Consider the following 22155-nt stretch of genomic DNA (forward strand, 5'->3'; position numbering starts at 1 on the left):
TCGCTTGGCCTGAGCCCCACATAAGGGAAGGTACAGGAGGTGGGTAGGCTGTGCGGCGTCCACCCCCCAGAGTGCAGGTAGGGATCTAAAGGAACCGCACCGTTTGATGTTGTTACTGTGCAGGGCAAAGTGTCTGTTTGTTTTAGAGTTTGTGCATAGTTTGTGTTGCACCACCCACACTTGAGCCAGTTTGAGGGCTTTGTTATGTAGCTAGTGTAGCGGATGCACACTAGGTTAGAGTTAGGCCCTGCACGGCTGTTTCTCTCTTTGCCTCCTTACAGGGACCTGTAAGTGGAGAAGATCGCAGTACAAGACGTAGGACGGTGAGTAACATCGGTCTGTGTGTTCCTTCTGTGTTCGTCCCTATCTGTCTCCCTTCCTTCAGGGCGAGCGGTGAGCCTTGCACGCGGTTGCAAGGTAGAGTTTCCACCTGGTGCGAGAGTGCCAATAGGTGAAATTCGGGCTCTGAGGCGTACGCCTGGGATGACCCTCACCTAGCCCGAAAGCACATTTTCCTCGGTTCCGGAGGGCGTTTCGGTCCACAGTCAGGAGGACGGCACTCAGCAATCTCCTTCCCCCTAGGTCATCGTGTCTGGATCCGACTGAAGATTGCCAGGTCCGTTGAAGGTTCCGGTACCTGAAGGTGAGAGAGAGCGGCGCCTGGTGAGTACCGAAGCTACACCTGCACGGCAGCAGGCACCACCACACGCACCGCCGCACCTCTTACATTACGAACCTACAGGAAGAGTTTACAGAGAACTGATGCATAGATAAGGCTTGTTTTAGGAAGGCCTGCTGCCGATTCACAGACTGGTGCAGCTCTACAGGTATTGGCGGTAGGAGCAAGGGCTGGGCCCCATCTGTAAGGGCCTGGGACACCAGTCCCCACAGTCCCCCCCCCCTGATGGCTGCCCTGCTTGTCCATACCCGTCAATCATCTTAGTTGCTGTGGTTTGCAGTTGGCTGATATGTTTCTCATTCTCAGGATATCCTTGTACATACCCGTCAATCATTGGTCAACTTGCCTTTTCTCTGGAACCCTTGCCTGGAAATTTCCTGTAGAATTAAAAAAAAAAAACTGAAGAAAATTGAAGAGCATGACTATAAAACACACAGTACAAAATATAGACAATCTTCTACAGGTGTGAAGAAAATAAATCCATAAAGTGAATTTGTCTATTTTGACGTGTAATGTACAATTTGTTAATGTATTTGCTTTGAATACTAGAATGAAAGATATTTCAGGGACATTTATGACTGATCATTAAGCAGCATCATTAGGTATTCCTGCAGATTTCACGGGTGTGGTATAGCTCATAGACAGTTAAAAGATAGACAGTCATTATTTAGACACTATATGGTCGACAGTCAAAAGTCAGACAGGGTCAAAAGTCAGACGGTCAAAAGTCAGACAGGGTCAAAAGTCAGACAGAATCAAAAGTCAGACAGTCAAAAGTCAGACAGGGTCATAAATCAGACACACACAAAAAATTTTTTTTTGTGTTTTTAAACATTTTTAACCCAAAATTGGTGAAATTTGTCCGCTCGCCACGCTTCGGGCTCAGTGTCTCATTCCGCTCCGCTTCGCTCACCACAACTTTACTAAAAGGTAATAGTTTGTGTGACATGGATAGTAAATGAGGCAAAAGTTGTAAAAAACAGAAAAATCAAACATTTTTTTTTGTGTCTGACTTTTGACTGTCTGACTTTTGACCCTGTCTGACTTTTGACCCTGTCTGACTTTTGACTCTCGACCATATAGTGTCTAACTAATGACTGTCTATCTTTTAACTATCTGTCTATAGACAGGAACCCAGATTTCACTGGACAAGCGCTTTCCACTAACTTTGCAGCAAAACACGGCAGGTGTTTCCTTGAATATAATTGCTGTTTTCAATTTTGGACTTAAACGCGCTGAGACAAGTGACTTGTAAAAGCCGCCACTTAGTAAATTTAGCCCCTAGTCTGTGCAAATACACCCTAATTACAGGGCTATAATCTAATAAGGGCTGAGTGATTGGCTGCTCCAGAGGTCAGAAGCTAAGAAAATGTTTCCGTAACATGTCCATCAGTCAGTGCGCCGTGATGAAGAAGCGTTGATCACTGACACTAACGACAGTGCCGACAAGGATTAATATAGAACGCTTGGCTTCCTGTCATGTTTCAGTACATTATACTGATACAGCAGATCCTAATAATGACATTATTCCATTAGGAATTAATTGAAGTTATAATAATAGTTTTATTTATATAGCGCTTTTCTCCAAAAGGATTCAAGTTGCTTAAGTTACACCCGTCTCATAGGAGAGAGTGCAGTGTACACGCTCACGCAAAGTAATGTTGTATATACAGATGGAGCCCTGCTCATCTATCCATTTAATAGGATTTAACTGAGACTGGGCAGTCGGACGTAATCCCCTGCTGTATTGTTCTCTCTGTATTGTATTGCAGCTGAGACCAATAGATGAAGGGCTTATGCTAATAAGCCTTGGTGCACCTGGGTGCAGCAGAGAAGCCTAGATGAGCCTGGCTCCATCTGTATTCACAATTCTATGAGACCTAAAACATGGCCAGAAAGAACCGCGGAATGTCAGATTACACTTACTGTATGTGCAAGATGTATCCCCAAGCCATCTAGAACTAGCCGCCGCGGTGGCGTCCAGCAGTGACGGCTATGGCGCGTTGTTATTTAAACCTACAGCTTGCCCCAAACTTTTCATTGCAACTCTCCAAATGTTCCTGAGGATTTTCATGAGACCTTAATATTCAGACGTTTCCAGCTATTGTTGGCACTTTATCAGAACTGATACAGAATCCAGCCTCGCGCCTCCCCCACTGCCAGCCAGAACACATTGCACTTGGAAAACAGTTCTGGGAATTGAGTAAAAAATTAACATTTTTATTAACTCTGGCACTTAGAGCCGCTGTAATTATCTGGTCACAGGTTGTGGGTATTAGAGGAAAGGGGCCATACGGCAGGATCATTGTATCGGGCTGCAGGGAAATCAGTTTTACAGCATCGCAGCCTGTGGGTGATAAACTACAACGGTCCTGGGCTATGGATGACGTTCCACCGCTTTCACAGATGCACAGAGGAGGAACAGCGGCTGGAGAATCTGCTACAGAGCCAGAGGGCGTGTGGTATGAAAAGTCCACGTTCAGAGTGTTGAGAGAAATGCTGACTTTGTCATAACGTCGACATTTAACATGTAGACTCCAGGCTGTCGACATACCTTTTTCTGCATATTTTAGCCTAACCGTAAACCGAAAAATAATACTAAAAAGTATGGTTGACATTCTAGGGTCAACATTTTAAATGTCGACATTATGAACATGTCGACATTTTGACAGTAACGTTAGTGAATGTCAGCCTAAGATCTATGTCCACATTAAAAACATGTAGACATCTGACCGGATACCAGACAGAGGTACAAGAATCAATCTGAGGTTCAAGTATTTCTGCAAGAGATTTTGCAGACTGTATTCTGCTTCTTGTTGTCATAATTTTCTTTTCAGAGACAAATATAATATGTTTCTGTGTATATAATCATGGGGGGGGGGGGTCAGGGGGCAGCTCTCCCCCCCAAAAAAAAATATTTGAGAGGTGACAATGTACCTGGTCACTGGGCAGGCATCTAGGCTTACCCCGGGCAGTGTTAGGATGGAGATAATCCCCTTTCCGCCTGCTCCACCTCCTCCCTCCCCACAGACCCTCTCTGCCTGCCTCCAGGGCCCCCTGCACCCAGCTCCAGCCCCTACAGTATGTGGGTGGTTACTGTGGACTGGTCCCCCCGCTTTCTCACCTCCCACTTCATATGTCCCCCCACTTTCTCACCCCCCACTTCATATGTCCCCCCACTTTCTCACCTCCCACTTCATATGTCCCCCCACTTTCTCACCTCCCACTTCATATGTCCCCCCACTTCATATGTGGGGGGGACTTCATATGTCCCCCCCCACTTTCTCACCTCCCACTTCATATGTCCCCCCACTTTCTCACCTCCCACTTTATATGTCCCCCCACTTTCTCACCCCCCACTTTCTCACCTCCCACTTCATATGTCCCCCCACTTTCTCACCTCCCACGTCATATGTCCCCCCACATTCTCACCTCCCACTTTATATGTCCCCCCGCTTTCTCACCTCCCACTTCATATGTCCCCCCACTTTCTCACCTCCCACTTCATATGTCCCCCCACTTTCTCACCTCCCACTTCATATGTCCCCCCACTTTCTCACCTCCCACTTCATATGCCCCCCCCCCCACTTTCTCACCTCCCACTTCATATGTTCCTCCCCTCAGCTCCACCTTCGTCCCCCCCCCCCCCCCCCTGAGGGCACCAATATGAAATTATATCTCCCACCCACCCACCTAAAAACATTGTGGCGCCCCTGTATATAATAAAAGAACATAAGACTATGCCAGTTTAATTTAGTCATGAAAAATGGTGATTTGTCTTCATAATGAGGCATTTCAATGATGGGGGCACTGTAGCAGGCTGGTTAGCATTGCTGACTCACTTTGCTGGGGTCATGAGATGTGGTAGCGTCAGCCCTGCAGAAATATCTTTTTTTTTTCTAATATCTCTGAAAGTGGTGATTTTTATGTTATCATCACTTATTTTGTAACTTGCTCATTTGTTTTGCACAGCGGTGATTCCCTTTCCTCACAGGGGATGTGGTCAGGTGCCCAACCTCGGAATCCCGACACCACGCAGAATCTTGGCACCAGAATCTCGACCGATGGCATCCAGATAGTAAGTATTGGATTGAGGGTCTAGCCACCAATGCTAACATTACCCCTCCCAAGCCACCACCCCAGTCAGGTCAGGGTAGGGGGCTTGGGAGGGGTAATGTTAGCATTGTAAAAGTCAGGATGCCACAGTCGGTCATACGGCCGTCAGCATGCCGATCACCAGCATTTAGTATCACACCCCCTCACAGGGCACATAGGCTGCCGTGCTTCTTGTAATCAGTGCTTATGGCGTTCAGATAACACGGGCAGCAGACTGGAGACCTGGGAATGGGCGCAAGTAACGGCGCGAGTACTGTGTCCTCATCACTGCGCCTTCCGGGTTACAGTCCACTTGGCGGCTCGGCCACAGTGTTCTCACAGTTGCACGGCAGCTGGTTTGAGGCGCCGCAGCTCCTGACTTCACAGACAGAATACATTTGCTCTGCATTAAATAATTGAAAGCGGCTGTTGGAGGAAAGCTGGCGATCTTGTCAATCATTGTTTAGCAGAGAGGCTTTGAAGAGCAGGAATCGCTTCCTTCATGTGTATTTATCACTGCTGAAATAGTGACACAGAATTCCGGGCTGGATTCGGAGAGGATGTCGGCTCTGAACATGTATTTCCAGTCTCCAGCAACGTCTTATCTCTGTGCTTTTCTGGCATGTTAGCGAATCCTATACATTAGGCTGGATGTAATGGGATCTGAGTTTGCTTGGAGGTGCAGTTTGCCGCCCGAATTCAGATGTTTTTTTGCAAAACCATGTTTTGTAAATGATTGGCGCTTACAAAAATGTCCGCACAGAATCTCGCACCTCCGGCAAACTGGGACCCAGGGCCGGATCTAGGGGGGGGGGCGAAGGGGGCGACCGCCCCCCCCCCTAACACAGTCATAGCCACGCCCACTTTTGAGCAGAAGAGAGCTCTCTTGGGAGAGCCTGAGGCAGAACGATGTGCTGCAGCTTATACCACAGCAGCACAGAGGAGCCAGGAGAGCAAGGGTTACAGAGCATTTGCCCCTCACTTGCTGGTGTGTGGGTACTAGGGCTAATAAATACAATTACCCCATAGCACAGTCACATGTACATAGAACAATCACAAAGCTCTATCTCAGTCTCACTCAAAAAGTTCAGTCAGAATTGAGAGAGGAGGAGTTAGGATTGCAGATGGGAGGAGTTGGGACTGTAGAGGGAGGAGTCAAGATTAAACAGTAAACCGCCCCCCCTAAAGAAAAGTCTAGATCCGTCCCTGCTGGGACCTGATGAGTTACAGCCAGCAGGGTGATATTAATAATAATAATTTTATTTATATAGCGCTCTTTCTCCAACAGGACTCAAGGCGCTTTACAGGCATCAAAAACAATGCACATAATACAGAGGATCTAAGTAATACAGTAATAGACAAGTCACACACACATAAAAGAAAACCGTAAGCACACAGAAAGCATAATGCAGGATTGGTGCAGGCATTTTGGGTAATAACTTCCAAGGGTTGTGTATTCCACCCTCACAAGGTACCAGGTACGGCAGCCATCTTGGGATTACCCAGGGTGGAATAGTCTACCCCTAGAAGAGATGACACAAAATGGGGGTGATTTCAGAGTCCTACAGTTCAGAGTAGGGTTCCATCAAAACCACCAGGTCCATGTATTTTTCATTCCATCCACAAGTGTACCAGATGAGGCAGCCATGTTGGGCGCACTTCGAAGGTTACGCTGTGGGAGGTGAGCCATACAAGGGCCCAGTGCATATATGGGAAAACTGACACTTGTGTAGTAGTATGATGTACCCCGTATGTAGGGCGCAATGGCAGGGTGTGCAATCAGTGGAGGTAAACATTACAGGAAAAGCACACAGTGGGGTGGAAGAGAGAGAAAAGAAAACACAACGGGGGAAAAAACAATTGCAGGTAACCAGTGGCAGAAGGAAAATTGGGATAACATTATTTTGATAAGATCATAGGGGGTCATTCAGACCCGATCGCACGCTACAGTTTTTTGCAGCCGTGTGATCGGGTCTGAACAGCGCATGCGTGCGGGCCGCAATGCCCAGGCGCATCGTTGCCCGGTGAGCATCGACGAGAAGAACGAAGAAAGCGTTTGCAGCGGCGAACACAAGAAGATTGACAGGAAGAGGCCGGCCGGGGGTGTCAACTCACCGTTTTCTGGGAGTGTCAAAGAAAATGCAGGCGTGTCTGGCCGTTTCCTGGGAGAGATCCTGACGTCAGCTCCAGGAAGGATGATCGCAGCAGGTGAGTAAGTCTGGAGCTGTGCAGAGACTGCACATACTTATTGCTTGTGCAGCTCTCTGCTCAGCCGATCGCTCCCCTGCATGGCTCTATCCCCCCTCTCCTGTAGACGGCGACTACCTGGTCGCAGCAGTGCAAAAAACAGCCTGCGCGCAACCAGGTCTGAATTAGGCCCGTAGTACGGGTGTGTATGAGAATGGGGGGAGCCCACTCAAGAGCATTGGGGATGTCCCTGCTGAGCCCGGTCTTATACTCCAGCTGCTGAGGAACTACACATCCCAGCAAGAGCTGCCATGCTTTTAGCACGCCCAAACAGCAAGACTGTGGCAGGGCATGCTGGCATGTGTAGTTCCATACAGCTGGAGTGCCACAGGTTGCCTGCCCCTGGTGTAGGTGATAAATGCAATGAGTACAATACAGTGAGACGGGTGAGAGACGCTTCTTGCTATAACTGAAGGGAAAAAAGCAATGTAAAGTTGATTAAAGGAAAAGGCCACTTAGAAACTACGAGTTCTGCTGCCACGCAGTGTTACTGTATGTGCGCAGGCAGCGCATTTCAATGTGCAGGAGTATTTCATGGTCTTTGTTACCAGCTGGGGCGTATCTACCCATTGGCCAGGATGGCACTCTCCAGGGGTGCCAGGCAAGGAGGGGGCGCCGTCTGGTAGTGTCATCCTCGGCCAGGGGGTAGAATCCAGTAGTACTGTCAGACTTGGTGACTGTCTGTTAGTGCAGGTGGCAGCGCACCACACCTCACTTGTAATCAGACAACATAAACTACAGCTCCGAGCATCCCTTGTTGCCGGGAGCTACGGGAGCTGTAGTTTATTTTGAGTCTGATTGATCACTAGTGTAGTGCCGCTGGACACCGGCGCCGGCAGTAACAGAGTCACAAGGTACAATCCGGATTTAGGGGGACATTTACTAAGCAGTGATAAGAGTGGAGAAGTGAGCCAGTGGAGAAGTTGCCCATGGCAACCAATCAGCACTGAAGTAACACCTATAATTTGCATACTATAACATTATACAGAGCTGCTGATTGGTTGATGGGGCAACTTCTCCACTGGCTCACTTCTCCATTCTTATCACTGCTTAGTAAATGTCCCCCTAAGTGAGGGGAGCGGTGGCACAAGACTGCACTGCACGGCATTGACCTTCGGGGAGTGGAAGCAAGGGGCGGAGCTACACGGCACTCAGTCAGTGCCAGGCAACCCAGCAGCATGGAGGAGAGGGGCAGAGGACAAGGAGCTACTGAAGTACATGCAATGAGTGTACCCTGTCTGTGCAGTGAGGGGGTAAACACTATATAGTCTGTCTACTATATGTGTATGTATGTTTGTGTGTATTAGTGTGTGATTATGTATGTGAATAAGTGTGTAACTATGTATGTATGTGACTGTATATATGTGTGCATGTGTGTAACTATTTATATATACTGCATGTGTGACTGTACTGTATATCACATGTATGTAAGTGTATATGTGTGTGCCTATGGGCGGGATCAGATGTACTAAAAAGCAGAATCTGCAGTCCTTTCTATTGCATGCTGGGGGATGCTCATCCATCGCAGGGCGAGGCCGTCCAGCATGCTGAATGGCCTGCTCAGCGACTGCGACCGCAATTTAATTGTGGTCGCAGCAACTGTAGAAGACCCGCTGCAGCTGCAGTTAGACTGAGTATGCAGGTGGTCCGCTGCCATTTTTCACATAGGGGTGACTGCGTGTGATGTCACTCAGCCGCCCCGAAAATGCAGACAGCCCGCCCCCGTTTTCCCCACGCACTCCCCTCGAATGCCTCTGCCTGGTAATCCGGCAAGGTGTTCACAGTCAATGTGATCCAATCGACGGAGCGCTGAGAACAGAGATATTGCAGTCACATCCCTGAATGCGGTTTTACCACAGTACACGTATAAAAATAGGAATATATTCTATAGTTATATTCTATAACTGGTCCACAGTTCTATTTTCTATTTGCATTCCTATATGTCTTCTATAGACAGTGTTTCCTATAGGGGTACTGCTGTGTGGCATAACGTGAATAGGAGACACTACTGTGCGGTGTAATGTGATACTGTGTGGCATAACATGAATAAGAGACACTACTGTGCGGTGTAATGTGATACTGTGTGGCATAACGTGAATAAGAGACACTACTGTGCAGTGTAATGTGATACTGTGTGGCATAACGTGAATAAGAGACACTACTGTGCGGTGTAATGTGATACTGTGTGGCATAACGTGAATAAGAGACACTACTGTGCAGTGTAATGTGATACTGTGTGGCATAACGTGAATAAGAGACACTACTGTGCGGTGTAATGTGATACTGTGTGGCATAACGTGAATAAGAGACACTACTGTGCAGTGTAATGTGATACTGTGTGGCATAACGTGAATAAGAGACACTACTGTGCGGTGTAATGTGATACTGTGTGGCATAACGTGAATAAGAGACACTACTGTGCAGTGTAATGTGATACTGTGTGGCATAACGTGAATAAGAGACACTACTGTGCGGTGTAATGTGATACTGTGGAATAACGTTAATAAGAGACACTACTGTGCAGTGTAATTTGATACTGTGTGGCATAACGTGAATAGGAGACACTACTGTGCGGTGTAATGTGATACTGTGTGGCATAACGTGAATAAGAGACACTACTGTGCGGTGTAATGTGATACTGTGTGGCATAACGTGAATAAGAGACACTACTGTGCGGTGTAATGTGATACTGTGTGGCATAACGTGAATAAGAGACACTACTGTGCGGTGTAATGTGATACTGTGTGGCATAACGTGAATAAGAGACACTACTGTGTGGTGTAATGTGATACTGTGTGGCATAACATGAATAAGAGACACTACTGTGCGGTGTAATGTGATACTGTGTGGCATAACGTGAATAAGAGACACTACTGTGCAGTGTAATGTGATACTGTGTGGCATAACGTGAATAAGAGACACTACTGTGCGGTGTAATGTGATACTGTGTGGCATAACGTGAATAAGAGACACTACTGTGCGGTGTAATGTGATACTGTGTGGCATAACGTGAATAAGAGACACTACTGTGCAGTGTAATGTGATACTGTGTGGCATAACGTGAATAAGAGACACTACTGTGTGGTGTAATGTGATACTGTGTGGCATAACGTGAATAAGAGACACTACTGTGCAGTGTAATGTGATACTGTGTGGCATAACGTGAATAAGAGACACTACTGTGCGGTGTAATGTGATACTGTGTGGCATAACGTGAATAAGAGACACTACTGTGCAGTGTAATGTGATACTGTGTGGCATAACGTGAATAAGAGACACTACTGTGCGGTGTAATGTGATACTGTGGAATAACGTTAATAAGAGACACTACTGTGCAGTGTAATTTGATACTGTGTGGCATAACGTGAATAGGAGACACTACTGTGCGGTGTAATGTGATACTGTGTGGCATAACGTGAATAAGAGACACTACTGTGCGGTGTAATGTGATACTGTGTGGCATAACGTGAATAAGAGACACTACTGTGCGGTGTAATGTGATACTGTGTGGCATAACGTGAATAAGAGACACTACTGTGCGGTGTAATGTGATACTGTGTGGCATAACGTGAATAAGAGACACTACTGTGCGGTGTAATGCGATACTGTGTGGCATAACGTGAATAAGAGACACTACTGTGCGGTGTAATGTAATACTGTGTGGCATAACGTGAATAAGAGACACTACTGTGCAGTGTAATGTGATACTGTGTGGCATAACGTGAATAAGAGACACTACTGTGCGGTGTAATGTGATACTGTGGAATAACGTTAATAAGAGACACTACTGTGCGGTGTAATTTGATACTGTGTGGCATAACGTGAATAGGAGACACTACTGTGCAGTGTAATGTGATACTGTGTGGCATAACGTGAATAAGAGACACTACTGTGCGGTGTAATGTGATACTGTGGAATAACGTTAATAAGAGACACTACTGTGCGGTGTAATTTGATACTGTGTGGCATAACGTGAATAGGAGACACTACTGTGCGGTGTAATGTGATACTGTGTGGCATAACGTGAATAAGAGACACTACTGTGCGGTGTAATGTGATACTGTGTGGCATAACGTGAATAAGAGACACTACTGTGCGGTGTAATGTGATACTGTGTGGCATAACGTGAATAAGAGACACTACTGTGCGGTGTAATGTGATACTGTGTGGCATAACGTGAATAAGAGACACTACTGTGCGGTGTAATGCGATACTGTGTGGCATAACGTGAATAAGAGACACTACTGTGCGGTGTAATGTAATACTGTGTGGCATAACGTGAATAAGAGACACTACTGTGCAGTGTAATGTGATACTGTGTGGCATAACGTGAATAAGAGACACTACTGTGCGGTGTAATGTGATACTGTGTGGCATAACGTGAATAACAGACACTACTGTGCGGTGTAATGTAATACTGTGTGGCATAACGTGAATAAGAGACACTACTGTGCGGTGCAATGTGATACTGTGTGGCATAACGTGAATAAGAGACACTACTGTGCGGTGTAATGTAATACTGTGTGGCATAACGTGAATAAGAGACACTACTGTGCGGTGCAATGTGATACTGTGTGGCATAACGTGAATAAGAGACACTACTGTGCGGTGTAATGTGATACTGTGTGGCATAACGTGAATAACAGACACTACTGTGCGGTGTAATGTGATACTGTGTAGCATAACGTGAATAAGAGACACTACTGTGCAGTGTAATGCGATACTGTGTGGCATAACGTGAATAAGAGACACTACTGTGCAGTGTAATGTGATACTGTGTGGCATAACGTGAATAAGAGACACTACTGTGCGGTGTAATGTGATACTGTGTGGCATAACGTGAATAACAGACACTACTGTGCGGTGTAATGTAATACTGTGTGGCATAACGTGAATAAGAGACACTACTGTGCGGTGCAATGTGATACTGTGTGGCATAATGTGAATAAGAGACACTACTGTGCGGTGTAATGTGATACTGTGTGGCATAACGTGAATAAGAGACACTACTGTGCAGTGTAATTTGATACTATGTGGCATAACGTGAATAAGAGACACTACTGTGCAGTGTAATGTGATACTGTGTGGCATAATGTGAATAAGAGACACTACTGTGCGGTGTAATGTGATACTGTGTAACATAACGTGAATAAGAGACACTACTGTGCAGTGTAATTTGATACTGTGTGGCATAACGTGAATAAGAGACACTACTGTGCAGTGTAATTTGATACTATGTGGCATAACGTGAATAAGAGACACTACTGTGCAGTGTAATGTGATACTGTGTGGCATAACATGAATAAGAGACACTACTTTGCGGTGTAATGTGATACTGTGTGGCATAACGTGAATAAGAGACACTACTGTGCAGTGTAATGTGATACTGTGTGGCATAGGGGTATATGCAATTGCCGGCGAATTGCCGGAAAAGTCGAAAAACGGGCTGATTTCGACACAAAAAACATGTCGAATTGGATTCGACAATGCAATACAGGACTTTTCGACAAAAAAACGGACGTTTGAAATTCGACTTTTTCCAATTTGACATTTCTCAAATTCGACATGTCTGCAGCGTTAAAAATGCGGCAATTCGACAAAAGTATATTCAATTGAAGTTTGACAATTCGACAATAGTGCTTTTCGACAGTAAATTCGTCCATTTTTGTGTGTTTTTTTTTATTGCTAATAACATATCTATTTATATTAGAAGGGATTAGGTACATGGTTTGTCTTTTTAGGAGCCACAAGTATTATTTATATATTTTTTTAACTTTTTTTTTCATGCAATGGGTTAAAAATCAGAAAAAAAATTGCGTGGGGTCCCCCCTCCTAAGCATAACCAGCCTCGGGCTCTTCGAGCCGGTCCTGGTTGCCAAAATACGGGGGGGGAATTACAGGGGATCCCCCGTATTTTAACAACCAGCACCGGGCTCTGCGCCTGGTCCTGGTGCAAAAAATACGGGGGACAAAAAGCATAGGGGTCCCCCGTATTTTTTGTACCAGCACCGGGCTCCACTAGCTGGACAGATAATGCCACAGCCTGGGGACACTTTTATACTGCTCCCTGCGGCCGTGGCATTAAATATCCAACTAGTCACCCGAGGCTGTCCCCCCCATCCATGGGCTGCGGATGGGGGGCTCATAGCCTTGAGTAAAAACAAAGAATATTGTTTTTTACAGAAGAACTACAAGTCCCAGCAAGCCTCCCCGCAAGCTGGTACTTGGAGAACCACAAGTACCAGCATGCGGGGGGGAAACGGGCCCGCTGGTACCTGTAGTTCTTCTGCAAAAAAAATACCCAAATAACAACAGGACACAGACACCTTGAAAGTAAAGCTTTATTACATACATACTGACACATACATACTTACCTATGTTGACACGCCGACTGTGTCCACGTCTCCAATGCAGACGTCCGGGGTACCTGCAAATAAAATTTATACTCACCTGATCCAGTGTCCGGTTATTGTAATCCACGTACTTGGCACAAAAAAAAACACGAACACCCAATCCAGCCGGACTGAAAGGGGTCCCATGTTCACACATGGGACCCCTTTCCCCGAATGCAGAGACCCCCTGTGACTGCTGTCACAGAGTCCTTTCAGCCAATCAGGAAGCGCTACGTCGTGGCACTCTCCTGATTGGCTTTGTGCGTCTGAGCTGTCAGACAGCGCATCGCACAGCTCCCTCCATTAGTTTCAATGGTGGGAACTTTGCGGTCAGCGGTGGGGTTACCCGCAGTCAGCCGCTGACCGCGGGTAACCCCACCGCTGACCGCAAAGTTCCCACCATTGAAACTAATGGAGGGAGTTGTGTTATGCGCGTCTGACAGCTCAGACGCGCATACAGCCAATCAGGAGAGTGCCACGACGTGGCGCTTCCTGATTGGCTGAAGGGACTCTCTGTGACAGCAGTCACAGGGGGTCTCTGCATTCGGGGAAAGGGGTCCCATGTGTAAACATGGGACCCCTTTCAGTCCGTCTGGATCGGGTAAATGCGGTTTGTTTTTTTGCCAAGTACGTGGATTACAAATATCTCTGGACACTGGATTTAGGTGAGTATAATTGTATTTTCAGGTACCCCGGATTGTCGGCGACAGGAGACGTGGACAGAGTCGGCGTGTCAACATAGGTAAGTATGTGTGTGTCGGCATGTGTGAAATAAAGTTGTATTTTCACGGTGTGCGTGTCCTGTTTTTATTTGGGTATTTTTTTTGCAGAAGAACTACAGGTACCAGCGGGCCAGTTTCCCCCCGCATGCTGGTACTTGTGGTTCTCCAAGTACCGGCTTGCGGGGACTTGTAGTTCTTCTGCAAAAAACAATATTCTGACATTTTACTCAAGGCTATCAGCCCCCCATCCGCAGCCCCTTGGATGGGGGGGGACAGCCTCGGGCTAGGGGTGACTAGTTGGATATTTAATGCCACGGCCGCAGGGAGCGGTATAAAAGTGTCCCCCGGCTGTGGCATTATCTGTCCAGCTAGTGGAGCCCGGTGCTGGTACAAAAAATACGGGGGACCCCTACGCTTTTTGTCCCCCGTATTTTTTGCACCAGGACCAGGCGCAGAGCCCGGTGCTGGTTGTTAAAATACAGGGGATCCCCTGTCATTTTTCCCCCCGTATTTTGGCAACCAGGACCGGCTCAAAGAGCCCGAGGCTGGTTATGCTTAGGAGGGGGGACCCCACGCATTTCCCCCCCGTTTTTTAACCCTTTTTGTACCGTCGGAAAAGTCGAATCCAGGACGCACTTATCCGTCAATTCCGCCGTTTTTCGACAGCGGGACTGTCAAATCCGTTTTTTTATTGAATATGTCGAATTCCGTCGCCGGCGGCCGGAATTCGACAGTCGAAATGTGTCGAATTTAAAAACGGTCGAATTCCAGCCAGAATTCGACCGCAATTGCATATACCCCATAATGTGAATAAGACACTACTGTGCGGTGTAATGTGATACTGTGTGGCATAACGTCAATAAGAGACACTACTGTGTGGTGTAATATGCTACGTTGTGGCATAATTTGAATTTGAAGTACTATTGTGTGGCCACTCCCCTTTCTTACAAGGCCACAACTTTTTTTTGATACACCCTCATTTCAAATATGTGTGTGTGTGTAGGAGCCCTTACTTTGCCAGGGGCGCTCAGACCCCTAGATACACCCCTGGTTACCAGCACCTAAGGAGACCGTGCCCCTAATATTTCCACATACTGAGCACTTACAGTAACTGTTCAGTTGGCCATACATCTAGAACAGGTAAGACAATCCCCGTATCCTTGTACTGCAATGTTACTGTATAGAAAGTGTGAGGCTGAATATAAGTTCTGCAGAAGTCAGCGTTGCCTCAGTATATCATGGGTAGGGTCTGGCAGTAACTCGGTTAGTGCGTAGATTCTCTTTGATATACAAACAAAACAGAGGCTATATTTTACATAAGGCCTGTATTGATCGCCCCCTTGGTTGTTAGGAGCCTGATTTATCTGTATTACGGAATGACAGGTTCTCTGCGCAGCACAGACTGAAATAAACTCTTACTGAAAAAGGGAGAAGGTGTCAGTGATAAATGGCACACAAGGTAGTCAGTATAATGAGCATATTCCAGGTGATGTCCCTGGAGACCACATTTTACAAGTAACATACAGTGTTACCAGACCAAGCTCATGTTCTATGGGATGTGATTAGTGGCTGCACACTAATTGCTTTTCTTTATAGTGTTACAGTGCTATGAACATGGTACGTCAAAGATAAATTAAACCCATTGATTGATCATAACGCAGTCACTGATATTCCGTAACTGTATACTGTAGGATTCAGACCACATATAATGTAAATGCTGCAATGGTTTCAGTTTGCCAACCCTTGAATGAGCTGCTACAGGGGGGAGAATGTGCTGCTACAAGGGGTAGGGGGGAGAATGTGCTGCTACAGGGGGTAAAGGGGAGAATGTGGTGCTACAGGGGGTGGAGGGGAGAATGTGCTGCTACAGGGGGTAGGGGGGAGAATGTGCTGCTACAGGGGGTAAAGGGGAGAATGTGGTGCTACAGGGGGTGGAGGGGAGAATGTGCTGCTACAGGGGGTAGGGGGGAGAATGTGCTGCTACAGGGGTTAAAGGGGAGAGTGCGCTGCTACAGGGGGTAAATGGCAGAATGTGCTGCTACAGGGGGTGGAGGGGAGAATGTGCTGCTACAGTGGGTGGAGGGGAGAATGTGCTGCTACAGGGGAGGAAAGGTGAGAATGTGCTGCTACAGGGGAGGAAATGGGAGAATGTGCTGCTACAGTGGGTGGAGGAGAGAATGTGCTGCTACAGTGGGTGGAGGGGAGAATGTGCTGCTACAGTGGGGAGAGTGTGCTACTACAGGGAGGAAAGGGGAGAGTGTGCTACTACAGGGAGGAAAGGGGAGAGTGTGCTACTACAGGGAGGAAAGGGGAGAGTGTGCTACTACAGGGAGGAAAGGGGATAATGTGCTGCTACAGAGGAGGAAAGGGGAGAATGTGCTGCTATGGGTGGAGGAATGTACTGCTACAGGGGGGGATGTTCTGCTACAGAGGAGGAAAGGGGAGAATGTGTTGCTACAAGAGGGAGAGGGGAGAATGTGCTGCTTCAGGGGGGAGAGAGGAGAATGTGCTGCTACAGAAAGAATATGTTGGTAATGAATGTGCTGCTACAGTAGGGCAGGAGAATGTGCTGCTATAAGGGGAGAGTGAAGAATATTCTGCTAGATGGTGGGGAAGGAAGATTCCTGCTACTGTAGATGGGGGAAGTGGAGAATGCGCTGCTAGATGGGGGAAGGGAGAATGTGCTGCTACTACAGGGGGAGAGGATGTCCTAGCAATTTATCAAGAAAAAATAGCTACAGTACTTATTTTGTCACCAGATGGCAGTGTGGTGATACATATCACTTGAAGAGTGTGACTATTGACTATGTGACCAGTTGAAGAAATCTGTTCTTCCAATGGAAACTCTTGTTGACCACAGTGGAGGCCACATAGAACAACTATAGTGCTCTTAACGTGACTTTTATCACATCTCCACCTTTTGACAAAATGTAAGCAATATTTTGCTTCCTAATAAATAGTTAGCGCATCCTCTGAAGTACCTGTTGTCCAAATTTCTCTTTATCACAAGCCTAAGAACTCACTCCAGAGTGCTCAAAGTAGGCATACAGACATGTTGACAGCCCTGTATATGTAACTGGATGTTTGTTTTGAAAACAGGCGGAATTATACAGCATGAGGCCCCCTCATGTAGCCCACCATTACTCAAGTCTATTTACCAAGCATAATATTCCATCACAATGAGCAGTAATACTGAAAGCCTCATTTGCACCCACCTTATGTCCTGCTACTGATCATGCGACGGGTACATCGCCTCGCACTGAGCAACTAATGGCTGTATGACATTAGGAGAGGCAGCCAGAGGGCCTAATTCAGACTTGATCGCTGCAGCAGCGATCGCAGTCCGAATCCCTTTGGGGGAGTGCGCACGCGCAGCATGACAGGCAGAGACGGTCACAGGGCAGGACGGGGCGTGCCAATGGCGTTAGAACGCCGTTGGTGGGGCGCGGTCCGGACAACGGAGGCATGTCCGGACCGTTGCGACGTCACACGCAGCTACTCGGCGGGTGCAAAAGCATCATCGCCATGCGATCCTTTCGCACCCGTGCGGGGGATGGGGCAGGGCCTGACATGCGGGGTGGTCTAGCCCTGTGCTGGGCGTCCCCCCGCATGTTAGAGTAAATTTAGCACATCTACGATCAGGTCTAAATCACCCCCAGAGTCACCGTCAGTGGAGATGGTGGCTGCTCTCTCCCATACCTGGTCCTTGCTGTGATCCTCAGGTCCAGCCAGTGGTTGTAGCAACACCCCTAGGTATTGGGACCTGATGATGTAGAGCCAGCAGGGTGATGTCTTGCATTAATATAGTTATAGATAGTTTCCCCAATAGGCCCATACCCTTGAGGGGAATATGAGAAGTTATAATTTCCCTGGTAATGCATATCAGGAATAAGCATGACTTTCTGTATATCCACTGTCACATAAAGCTACTGTAGGATGATATATGGAAGATAACAGGAGCAGAGACATAAATCAGTGATAATAATACAAATCCCCCTCGGGTTTGTGGGACATATAAATGAAGCATTAGACAGTACTAAACGAGCACAGCACACAGTTCAGCAGATTCAGCACACTGGTAAAACTGTGGCATACAGATGTGTCCTCCTACCTGCTTGCTGCAGTCTTGTTAAACAGCCCTTCTAGTTACGCCATGCCGTGGTGATATCTCGGTAGCGCCGAGTCTTTATGTGTGATTTTTTCAGTTTAAATGCATCTAAGTCACATTGCTATGCGAATAGGACGCACAAGCAGCTTATGCTGATTAAAGTGATATGGGGCATGCCTATATTCTGTGTGCGGCTGTATGTGCATACAAAATGCTACGTTACAGTGTTTCCCTGGAAAGCAGCACGCAGATCAGCAGACAGTACTGAACGAGCACAGAACGAATCTCAGCAGGCTATTGCTCACTGGTAAAGCTGCAGTACATAGTGATGGCGCATTAGACAATAGTGAACGAGCACAGCACGCAGCTCAGCAGACTGTTCAGCGCTGGTAAAGCTGCAGTACATAGTAATGGCACAATAGACGAGCACAGCAGACTTAAGTACTCGTAAAGCTGCGGTACATAGTAATGGCACACTAGGCAGTACTGAACGAGCACAGCATGCAGCTCAGTAGGCTGTTTCTCACTGGCAAAGCTGCGGTATATAGTAATGGTGCACTAGACAGTACTGAACAATCACAACAACCTGCTCGGCAGACTGTTCAGCACTCGTAAATCTGCAGTACATTGTAATGACGCATTAGCCAGTAATCACTGAACGAGCACAGCACGCAACTCAGCAGACTATTAAGTGCTCGTTAGGCTAAGGTACATAGTAATGGCGCATTAGACAGTACTGAACGAGCACAGCATGCAGCTCAGCAGACTGATAAGCAGTGGTAAATCTGCAGTACATAGTAATGGCACACTAGACAGTACTAAACGAGCACAGCACACAGCTCAGCAGACTTAAATGCTGATAAAGCTGCGGTACATAATAATGGGGCACTACACAGTACTGAATGAGCACAGCACGCAGCACAGCAGAGTGTTAAGCGCTGGTAAAGCTCTGGTATATAGTAATGGCATATTAGACAGTACTGAATGAGCACAGCACGCAGCTTAGCAGACTGTTAAGCGCTGGTAAAGCTGCAGTATATAGTAATGGCACGTTTGATAGTACTGAACGAGCACAGCACACAGCTCAGCAGACTGTTGAGCAGTGGTAAATCTGCAGTACATAGTAATGGCGCACTAGACAGCACTAAACGAGCACAGCACACAGCTCAGCAGACTGTTAAGTGCTGATAAAGCTGCGGTACATAATAATGGGGCACTACACAGAACTGAATGAGCGCAGCACAGCAGACTGTTAAGCAGTGGTAAATCTGCAGTACATAGTAATGGTGCACTAGACAGTACTAAACGAGAACAGCACACAGCTCAGCAGACTGTTAAGTGCTGATAAATCTGCGGTAATAATGGGGCACTACACAGTACTGAATGAGCACAGCAGAGTGTTAAGCGCTGGTAAAGCTCTGGTATATAGTAATGGCGTATTATACAGTACTGAACGAGCACAGCACACAGCTTAACAGACTGTTGAACGTTGGTAAAGCTGCTGTATATAGTAATGGCGCATTAGACAGTAGTGAACGAGCACAGCACGCAGATCAGCAGACTGTTAAGCGCTGGTAAAGCTGCGGTATATGGTAATGTGGTAATGGCGTATTAGACAGTACTGAACGAGCACAGCACACAGCTTAGCAGACTGTTAAGTGCTAGTAAAGCTGCGGTATATAGTAATGGCGCATTAGACAGTAGTGAACGAGCACAGCACGCAGCTCAGCAGAGTGTAAAGTGCTGATATATAGTAATGGCATATTAGACAGTACTGAACGAGCACAGCACGCAGCTTAGCAGACTGTTAAGCGCTAGTAAAGCTGCGGTATATAGTAATGGCGCATTAGACAGTAGTGAACGAGCACAGCACGCAGCTCAGCAGAGTGTAAAGTGCTGATATATAGTAATGGCATATTAGACAGTACTGAACGAGCACAGCACGCAGCTTAGCAGACTGTTAAGTGCTAGTAAAGCTGCGGTATATAGTAATGGCGCATTAGACAGTAGTGAACGAGCACAGCACGCAGCTCAGCAGAGTGTAAAGTGCTGATATATAGTAATGGCATATTAGACAGTACTGAACGAGCACAGCACGCAGCTTAGCAGACTGTTAAGCGCTAGTAAAGCTGCGGTATATAGTAATGGCGCATTAGACAGTAGTGAACGAGCACAGCACGCAGCTCAGCAGAGTGTAAAGTGCTGATATATAGTAATGGCATATTAGACAGTACTGAACGAGCACAGCACGCAGCTTAGCAGACTGTTAAGTGCTAGTAAAGCTGCGGTATATAGTAATGGCGCATTAGACAGTAGTGAACGAGCACAGCACGCAGCTCAGCAGAGTGTAAAGTGCTGATATATAGTAATGGCATATTAGACAGTACTGAACGAGCACAGCACGCAGCTTAGCAGACTGTTAAGTGCTAGTAAAGCTGCGGTATATAGTAATGGCGCATTAGACAGTAGTGAACGAGCACAGCACGCAGCTCAGCAGAGTGTAAAGTGCTGATATATAGTAATGGCATATTAGACAGTACTGAACGAGCACAGCACGCAGCTTAGCAGACTGTTAAGCGCTAGTAAAGCTGCGGTATATAGTAATGGCGCATTAGACAGTAGTGAACGAGCACAGCACGCAGATCAGCAGACTGTTAAGCGCTGGTAAAGCTGCGGTATATAGTAATGGCGCATTAGACAGTAGTGAACGAGCACAGCACGCAGCTCAGCAGAGTGTAAAGTGCTGATATATAGTAATGGCATATTAGACAGTACTGAACGAGCACAGCACGCAGCTTAGCAGACTGTTAAGTGCTAGTAAAGCTGCGGTATATAGTAATGGCGCATTAGACAGTAGTGAACGAGCACAGCACGCAGCTCAGCAGAGTGTAAAGTGCTGATATATAGTAATGGCATATTAGACAGTACTGAACGAGCACAGCACGCAGCTTAGCAGACTGTTAAGTGCTAGTAAAGCTGCGGTATATAGTAATGGCGCATTAGACAGTAGTGAACGAGCACAGCACGCAGCTCAGCAGAGTGTAAAGTGCTGATATATAGTAATGGCATATTAGACAGTACTGAACGAGCACAGCACGCAGCTTAGCAGACTGTTAAGCGCTAGTAAAGCTGCGGTATATAGTAATGGCGCATTAGACAGTAGTGAACGAGCACAGCACGCAGCTCAGCAGAGTGTAAAGTGCTGATATATAGTAATGGCATATTAGACAGTACTGAACGAGCACAGCACGCAGCTTAGCAGACTGTTAAGTGCTAGTAAAGCTGCGGTATATAGTAATGGCGCATTAGACAGTAGTGAACGAGCACAGCACGCAGCTCAGCAGAGTGTAAAGTGCTGATATATAGTAATGGCATATTAGACAGTACTGAACGAGCACAGCACGCAGCTTAGCAGACTGTTAAGTGCTAGTAAAGCTGCGGTATATAGTAATGGCGCATTAGACAGTAGTGAACGAGCACAGCACGCAGCTCAGCAGAGTGTAAAGTGCTGATATATAGTAATGGCATATTAGACAGTACTGAACGAGCACAGCACGCAGCTTAGCAGACTGTTAAGCGCTAGTAAAGCTGCGGTATATAGTAATGGCGCATTAGACAGTAGTGAACGAGCACAGCACGCAGATCAGCAGACTGTTAAGCGCTGGTAAAGCTGCGGTATATAGTAATGGCGCATTAGACAGTAGTGAACGAGCACAGCACGCAGCTCAGCAGAGTGTAAAGTGCTGATATATAGTAATGGCATATTAGACAGTACTGAACGAGCACAGCACGCAGCTTAGCAGACTGTTAAGTGCTAGTAAAGCTGCGGTATATAGTAATGGCGCATTAGACAGTAGTGAACGAGCACAGCACGCAGCTCAGCAGAGTGTAAAGTGCTGATATATAGTAATG

At 46.8% G+C, this 22155-nt stretch overlaps 1 long non-coding RNA gene across 1 annotated transcript in view; it reads left to right on the plus strand.

Annotated features, from left to right (window-relative positions):
• Nucleotides 1–2985: 2985 nt before the first annotated feature.
• LOC134908845 (uncharacterized) overlaps nt 2986–22155 on the plus strand; it is a 51948-nt gene continuing 32778 nt past the window's right edge. The window contains exons 1-2 of the long non-coding RNA XR_010175809.1: nt 2986–3141; nt 4652–4757. This is a non-coding gene — a long non-coding RNA (uncharacterized LOC134908845). The remainder of the gene's footprint in view (nt 3142–4651; nt 4758–22155) is intronic.

This window comes from Pseudophryne corroboree, chromosome 4, assembly GCF_028390025.1.
Source record: "Pseudophryne corroboree isolate aPseCor3 chromosome 4, aPseCor3.hap2, whole genome shotgun sequence".
Classification (NCBI taxonomy): domain Eukaryota; kingdom Metazoa; phylum Chordata; class Amphibia; order Anura; family Myobatrachidae; genus Pseudophryne; species Pseudophryne corroboree.